Below are 10,793 nucleotides of genomic sequence, written 5' to 3'. Positions count from 1 at the left end.
CTTCATGGCAGCAAAAACAGGTAAGGTAGTTTATATTTGTAAATCTGATTCCTCTGATGTGTGAGATGCAGCTACTTGCAACTAAGAGTTTGGTGTAGCACGGACTATGGTGACCCCGCAGTACACTATATCCTCCTGAAGATTTTAACTGTTGACATCCAGTTTAAGTGTCTCGTTGGTCAGCAAATTGTTCCACCAGTCTAAAGCTCTGGGTGTTTACCCAATACATACCTGGGTTAAATAATTAAATTAAATTAAATTATGCATAAAATGTTTACTATTTTCTATCTTTGTAATACAACCAAGAAATTTCCCATTTTCTACCTCTGTAATACGCAGATGTTTACCATTTTTTATCGTGACAATACACCATCCATTTTTTCAAAGGTCACACATGAGATTGTTAATTATTGAGTGAGAGAGTATGTGTGAGGTAGTGGAGCGGGACGAGAGAGGCAGGGGCCAGGAGCACCAACCCGTCCTCCTCGGGGCTCACTACCTACACCACCTGTCTCCTCAAACCAACAAAAATATACTGTTGGACCCCAAAAGTTAACGTTTTTGTATTATTTAGTTAGCTTAACTGACGATAATTTTTTTAAATATAAGTGAAAAATCCTAACATAACCTAATCCTAGGCCTAATATACGCTAGCTTAGGCCTAATTGGTTACATATATTTGCTATATAAGGCGTAGGAGAGTATATATGTATGATTTTTGGCTTAGTTTTTGTGCCCTCAACTAAATGAATAATACAAAACGTGAATAGACTTAAACAGTTCATTTTTGTACGTTCAACCCGTCTTCTCGAGGAGCACGTCACGTTTTGACGTATCTAAGAGTTAAGAAGGAGGCACTGATAATTGGCTCGTAAAATTGACATGTGGTCACGTTTTTTATTGGTGGTTGCTCGGGTAGGTTAGGTTGGGGCAGGTTAGTACATAAGTTTAGTAACGTTGTGACCGCCCGGGAGGACCGGCGGTCACAACCTGCTGAGAGATGTGAGGTGACCACTTGTGTTGAACTGTTGTTACTCTCACCTCACACACGTTACGTCATTCACTGGCTCTTTGAGAGTGGTGACAGGCTCCTGTCACTCCCAGTTACTCTAGTGAAAGCTCCTGTCACTCCCAGTTACTCTAGTGAAAGCTCCTGTCACTCCCAGTTACTCTAGTGAAAGCTCCTGTCACTCCCAGTTACTCTAGTGAAAGCTCCTGTCACTCCCAGTTACTCTAGTGAAAGCTCCTGTCACTCCCAGTTACTCTAGTGAAAGCTCCTGTCACTCCCAGTTACTCTAGTGAAAGCTCCTGTCACTCCCAGTTACTCTAGTGAAAGCTCCTGTCACTCCCAGTTACTCTAGTGAAAGCTCCTGTCACTCCCAGTTACTCTAGTGAAAGCTCCTGTCACTCCCAGTTACTCTAGTGAAAGCTCCTGTCACTCCCAGTTACTCTAGTGAAAGCTCCTGTCACTCCCAGTTACTTTAGTGACAGGTTAGTGTCACTCCCAGTTACTCTAGTGACAGGTTAGTGTCACTAGAGGCTACACCCAGACACACCAACCCTACACCCAGACACACCAACCCTACACCCAGACACACCAACCCTACACCCAGACACACCAACCCTACACCCAGACACACCAACCCTACACCCAGACACACCAACCCTACACCCAGACACACCAACCCTACACCCAGACACACCAACCCTACACCCAGACACACCAACCCTCCTACACCCAGACACACCAACCCTACACCCAGACACACCAACCCTACCCCCAGACACACCAACCCTCCTACACCCAGACACACCAACCCTCCTACACCCAGACACACCAACCCTACCCCCAGACACACCAACCCTCCTACACCCAGACACACCAACCCTACACCCAGACACACCAACCCTACACCCAGGCACACCAACCCTACACCCAGACACACCAACCCTCCTACACCCAGACACACCAACCCTACACCCAGACACACCAACCCTACACCCAGACACACCAACCCTACACCCAGACACACCAACCCTACACCCAGACACACCAACCCTACACCCAGACACACCAACCCTACACCCAGACACACCAACCCTACACCCACACACACCAACCCTACACCCAGACACACCAACCCTACACCCAGACACACCAACCCTACACCCAGACACACCAACCCTACACCCAGACACACCAACCCTACACCCAGACACACCAACCCTACACCCAGACACACCAACCCTACACCCAGACACACCAACCCTACACCCAGACACACCAACCCTACACCCAGACACACCAACCCTCCTACACCCAGACACACCAACCCTACACCCAGACACACCAACCCTACCCCCAGACACACCAACCCTCCTACACCCAGACACACCAACCCTCCTACACCCAGACACACCAACCCTACCCCCAGACACACCAACCCTCCTACACCCAGACACACCAACCCTACACCCAGACACACCAACCCTACACCCAGGCACACCAACCCTACACCCAGACACACCAACCCTCCTACACCCAGACACACCAACCCTACACCCAGACACACCAACCCTACACCCAGACACACCAACCCTACACCCAGACACACCAACCCTACACCCAGACACACCAACCCTACACCCAGACACACCAACCCTACACCCAGACACACCAACCCTACACCCAGGCACACCAACCCTACACCCAGACACACCAACCCTACACCCAGACACACCAACCCTACACCCAGACACACCAACCCTCCTACACCCAGACACACCAACCCTACACCCAGACACACCAACCCTCCTACACCCAGACACACCAACCCTACACCCAGACACACCAACCCTCCTACACCCAGACACACCAACCCTACACCCAGGCACACCAACCCAACACCCAGACACACCAACCCTACACCCAGATACACCAACCCTACACCCAGGCACACCAACCCTACACCCAGGCACACCAACCCTCCTACACCCAGACACACCAACCCTCCTACACCCAGACACACCAACCCTACACCCAGACACACCAACCCTACACCCAGGCACACCAACCCTACACCCAGACACACCAACCCTACACCCAGGCACACCAACCCTACACCCAGACACACCAACCCTACACCCAGACACACCAACCCTCCTACACCCAGACACACCAACCCTACACCCAGACACACCAACCCTCCAACACCCAGACACACCAACCCTACACCCAGACACACCAACCCTACACCCAGACACACCAACCCTACACCCAGACACACCAACCCTACACCCAGACACACCAACCCTACACCCAGGCACACCAACCTTCCTACACCCACGCACACCAACCCTCTTACACCCACGCACACCAACCCTCCTACACCCAGGCACACTAACCCTCCTACACCCACACCAACCCTCCTACACCCACGCACACCAACCCTACTACACCCACGCACACCAACCCTCCTACACCCAGGCACACTAACCCTCCTACACCCACACCAACCCTCCTACACCCAGGCACACCAACCCTCCTACACCCAGGCACACCAACCCTACTACACCCACGCACACCAACCCTCCTACACCCACGCACACAACTTTACTACACCCACGCACACCAACCCTCCTACACCCACGCACACCAACCCTCCTACACCCACGCACACCAAGCCTCCTACACCCACGCACACCAACCCTCCTACACCCATGCACACCAACCCTCCTACACCCATGCACACCAACTCTCCTACACCCACGCACACCAACCCTCCTACACCCACACCAACCCTCCTACACCCACGCACACCAACCCTCCTACACCCACGCACACCAACCCTCCTACACCCACACCAACCCTCCTACACCCACGCACACCAACTCTCCTACACCCACGCACACCAACTCTCCTACACCCACGCACACCAACCCTCGTACACCCACACCAACCCTCCTACACCCACGCACACCAACCCTCCTACACCCACGCACACCAACCCTCCTACACCCACACCAACCCTCCTACACCCACGCACACCAACTCTCCTACACCCACGCACACCAACCCTCCTACACCCACACCAACCCTCCTACACCCACGCACACCAACCCTCCTACACCCACACCAACCCTCCTACACCCACGCAGACCAACGCTCCTACACCCACGCACACCAACCCTCCTACACCCACACCAACCCTCCTACACCCACGCACACCAACGCTCCTACACCCAGGCACACCAACCCTACACCCAGACACACCAACCCTAATACACCCAGACACACCAACCCTCCTACACCCAGGCACACCAACCCTCCTACACCCAGACACACCAACCCTACACCCAGACACACCAACCCTACACCCAGACACACCAACCCTACACCTAGACACACCAACCCTACACCCAGACACACCAACCCTACACCCAGACACACCAACCCTCCTACACCCAGACACACCAACCCTACACCCAGACACACCAACCCTACACCCAGGCACACCAACCCTACACCCAGACACACCAACCCTACACCCAGGCACACCAACCCTACACCCAGACACACCAACCCTACACCCAGGCACACCAACCCTCCTACACCCAGACACACCAACCCTACACCCAGACACACCAACCCTACACCCAGGCACACCAACCCTCCTACACCCAGACACACCAACCCTACACCCAGGCACACCAACCCTACACCCAGACACACCAACCCTACACCCAGGCACACCAACCCTACACCCAGACACACCAACACTACACCCAGGCACACCAACCCTACATCCAGACACACCAACCCTACACCCAGGCACACCAACCCTACACCCAGACACACCAACCCTCCTACACCCAGACACACCAACCCTACACCCAGACACACCAACCCTACACCCAGACACACCAACCCTCCTACACCCAGACACACCAACCCTACACCCAGACACACCAACCCAACACCCAGACACACCAACCCTCCTACACCCAGACACACCAACCCTACACCCAGACACACCAACCCTACACCCAGACACACCAACCCTCCTACACCCAGACACACCAACCCTACACCCGGGCACACCAACCCTACACCCAGGCACACCAACCCTCCTACACCCAGACACACCAACCCTACACCCAGACACACCAACCCTACACCCAGACACACCAACCCTCCTACACCCAGACACACCAACCGTACACCCAGACACACCAACCCTACACCCAGGCACACCAACCCTACACCCAGACACACCAACCCTCCTACACCCAGACACACCAACCCTACACCCAGACACACCAACCCTACACCCAGACACACCAACCCTCCTACACCCAGACACACCAACCCTACACCCAGACACACCAACCCTACACCCAGACACACCAACCCTCCTACACCCAGACACACCAACCCTACACCCAGACACACCAACCCTACACCCAGACACACCAACCCTCCTACACCCAGACACACCAACCCTACACCCAGGCACACCAACCCTACACCCAGGCACACCAACCCTCCTACACCCAGACACACCAACCCTACACCCAGACACACCAACCCTACACCCAGACACACCAACCCTACACCCAGACACACCAACCCTACACCCAGACACACCAACCCTACACCCAGACACACCAACCCTACACCCAGGCACACCAACCCTCCTACACCCAGACACACCAACCCTACACCCAGACACACCAACCCTACACCCAGACACACCAACCCTACACCCAGGCACACCAACCCTACACCCAGACACACCAACCCTCCTACACCCAGACACACCAACCGTACACCCAGACACACCAACCCTACACCCAGGCACACCAACCCTACACCCAGACACACCAACCCTCCTACACCCAGACACACCAACCCTACACCCAGACACACCAACCCTACACCCAGGCACACCAACCCTACACCCAGACACACCAACCCTACACCCAGACACACCAACCCTACACCCAGACACACCAACCCTACACCCAGACACACCAACCCTACACCCAGACACACCAACCCTACACCCAGGCACACCAACCCTCCTACACCCAGACACACCAACCCTCCTACACCCAGACACACCAACCCTACACCCAGGCACACCAACCCTACACCCAGACACACCAACCCTACACCCAGACACACCAACCCTCCTACACCCAGGCACACCAACCCTCCTACACCCAGACACACCAACCCTACACCCAGACACACCAACCCTACACCCAGACACACCAACCCTACACCCAGACACACCAACCCTACACCCAGGCACACCAACCCTCCTACACCCAGACACACCAACCCTACACCCAGACACACCAACCCTACACCCAGACACACCAACCCTACACCCAGACACAGCAACCCTACACCCAGACACACCAACCCTACACCCAGACACACCAACCCTACACCCAGGCACACCAACCCTCCAACACCCAGACACACCAACCCTACACCCAGACACACCAACCCTACACCCAGACACACCAACCCTACACCCAGACACACCAACCCTCCTACACCCAGGCACACCAACCCTCCTACACCCAGGCACACCAACCCTCCTACACCCAGACACACCAACCCTCCTAAACCCAGACACACCAACCCTCCTACACCCAGACACACCAACCCTACACCCAGACACACCAACCCTACACCCAGACACACCAACCCTACACCCAGACACACCAACCCTCCTACACCCAGGCACACCAACCCTACACCCAGACACACCAACCCTACACCCAGACACACCAACCCTACACCCAGACACACCAACCCTCCTACACCCAGACACACCAACCCTACACCCAGACACACCAACCCTACACCCAGACACACCAACCCTCCTACACCCAGGCACACCAACCATACACCCAGACACACCAACCCTCCTACACCCAGACACACCAACCCTCCTACACCCAGGCACACCATCCCTACACCCAGACACACCAACCCTACACCCAGACACACCAACCCTCCTACACCCAGACACACCAACCCTCCTACACCCAGACACACCAACCCTACACCCAGACACACCAACCCTCCTACACCCAGACACACCAACCCTCCTACACCCAGACACACCAACCCTACACCCAGACACACCAACCCTCCTACACCCAGACACACCAACCCTACACCCAGACACACCAACCCTCCTACACCCAGATACACCAACCCTCCTACACCCAGACACACCAACCCTACACCCAGACACACCAACCCTCCTACACCCAGACATACCAACCCTCCTACACCCAGGCACACCAACCCTACACCCAGACACACCAACCCTCCTACACCCAGACACACCAACCCTCCTACACCCAGACACACCAACCCTACACCCAGGCACACCAACCCTACACCCAGACACACCAACCCTCCTACACCCAGACACACCAGCCCTACACCCAGACACACCAACCCTCCTACACCCAGACACACCAACCCTACACCCAGACACACCAACCCTACACCCAGACACACCAACCCTCCTACACCCAGACACACCAACCGTCCTACACCTAGACACACCAACCCTACACCCAGACACACCAACCCTCCTACACCCAGACACACCAACCCTCCTACACCCAGACACACCAGCCCAACACCCAGACACACCAACCCTCCTACACCCAGACACACCAACCCTCCTACACCCAGACACACCAACCCTACACCCAGACACACCAACCCTCCTACACCCAGACACACCAACCCTCCTACACCCAGACACACCAACCCTACACCCAGACACACCAACCCTCCTACACCCAGACACACCAACCCTACACCCAGGCACACCAACCCTACACCCAGACACACCAACCCTACACCTAGACACACCAACCCTCCTACACCCAGGCACACCAACCCTACACCCAGACACACCAACCCTCCTACACCCAGACACACCAACCCTCCTACACCCAGGCACACCAACCCTCCTACACCCAGGCACACCAACCCTCCTACACCCAGACACACCAACCCTCCTAAACCCAGACACACCAACCCTCCTACACCCAGACACACCAACCCTACACCCAGACACACCAACCCTACACCCAGACACACCAACCCTACACCCAGACACACCAACCCTCCTACACCCAGGCACACCAACCATACACCCAGACACACCAACCCTCCTACACCCAGACACACCAACCCTCCTACACCCAGGCACACCATCCCTACACCCAGACACACCAACCCTACACCCAGACACACCAACCCTCCTACACCCAGACACACCAACCCTCCTACACCCAGACACACCAACCCTACACCCAGACACACCAACCCTCCTACACCCAGACACACCAACCCTCCTACACCCAGACACACCAACCCTACACCCAGACACACCAACCCTCCTACACCCAGACACACCAACCCTACACCCAGACACACCAACCCTCCTACACCCAGATACACCAACCCTCCTACACCCAGACACACCAACCCTACACCCAGACACACCAACCCTCCTACACCCAGACACACCAACCCTCCTACACCCAGGCACAACAACCCTACACCCAGACACACCAACCCTCCTACACCCAGACACACCAACCCTCCTACACCCAGACACACCAACCCTACACCCAGGCACACCAACCCTACACCCAGACACACCAACCCTCCTACACCCAGACACACCAGCCCTACACCCAGACACACCAACCCTCCTACACCCAGACACACCAACCCTACACCCAGACACACCAACCCTCCTACACCCAGACACACCAACCCTCCTACACCCAGGCACACCAACCCTACACCCAGACACACCAACCCTCCTACACCCAGACACACCAACCCTCCTACACCCAGACACACCAACCCTACACCCAGGCACACCAACCCTACACCCAGACACACCAACCCTCCTACACCCAGACACACCAGCCCTACACCCAGACACACCAACCCTCCTACACCCAGACACACCAACCCTACACCCAGACACACCAACCCTACACCCAGACACACCAACCCTCCTACACCCAGACACACCAACCCTCCTACACCCAGTCACACCAACCATACACCCAGACACACCAACCCTCCTACACCCAGACACACCAACCCTACACCCAGGCACACCAACCCTACACCCAGACACACCAACCCTACACCCAGACACACCAACCCTCCTACACCCAGGCACACCAACCCTACACCCAGACACACCAACCCTCCTACACCCAGACACACCAACCCTACACCCAGACACACCAACCCTACACCCAGACACGCCAACCCTACACCCAGACACACCAACCCTCCTACACCCAGACACACCAACCCTACACCCAGGCACACCAACCCTACACCCAGACACACCAACCCTATACCCAGACACACCAACCCTACACCCAGACACACCAACCCTCCTACACCCAGGCACACCAACCCTCCTACACCCAGGCACACCAACCCTCCTACACCCAGACACACCAACCCTCCTACACCCAGACACACCAACCCTCCTACACCCAGACACACCAACCCTCCTACACCCAGACACACCAACCCTCCTACACCCAGACACACCAACCCTACACCCAGACACACCAACCCTCCTACACCCAGACACACCAACCCTACACCCAGGCACACCAACCCTACACCCAGACACACCAACCCTACACCCAGACACACCAACCCTCCTACACCCAGGCACACCAACCCTACACCCAGACACACCAACCCTCCTACACCCAGACACACCAACCCTACACCCAGACACACCAACCCTACACCCAGACACGCCAACCCTACACCCAGACACACCAACCCTCCTACACCCAGACACACCAACCCTACACCCAGGCACACCAACCCTACACCCAGACACACCAACCCTACACCCAGACACACTAACCCTACACCCAGACACACCAACCCTCCTACACCCAGGCACACCAACCCTCCTACACCCAGGCACACCAACCCTCCTACACCCAGACACACCAACCCTCCTACACCCAGACACACCAACCCTCCTACACCCAGACACACCAACCCTCCTACACCCAGACACACCAACCCTACACCCAGACACACCAACCCTCCTACACACAGACACACCAACCCTCCTACACCCAGACACACCAACCCTACACCCAGACACACCAACCCTCCTACACCCAGACACACCAACCCTCTTACACCCAGACACACCAACCCTACACCCAGACACACCAACCCTACACCCAGACACACCAACCCTACACCCAGACACACCAACCCTACACCCAGACACACCAACCCTACACCCAGAGACACCAACCCTCCTACACCCAGACACACCAACCCTACACCCAGACACACCAACCCTCCTACACCCAGACACACCAACCCTACACCCAGACACACCAACCCTACACCCAGACACACCAACCCTACACCCAGACACACCAACCCTACACCCAGACACACCAACCCTACACCCAGGCACACCAACCCTCCTACACCCACGCACACCAACCCTCTTACACCCACGCACACCAACCCTCCTACACCCAGGCACACTAACCCTCCTACACCCACACCAACCCTCCTACACCCACGCACACCAACCCTACTACACCCACGCACACCAACCCTCCTACACCCAGGCACACTAACCCTCCTACACCCACACCAACCCTCCTACACCCAGGCACACCAACCCTCCTACACCCAGGCACACCAACCCTACTACACCCAC

This window comes from Procambarus clarkii, chromosome 22 (assembly GCF_040958095.1).
Source record: "Procambarus clarkii isolate CNS0578487 chromosome 22, FALCON_Pclarkii_2.0, whole genome shotgun sequence".
NCBI lineage: Eukaryota > Metazoa > Arthropoda > Malacostraca > Decapoda > Cambaridae > Procambarus > Procambarus clarkii.
Note: the sequence above shows the minus strand (reverse complement) of the source record.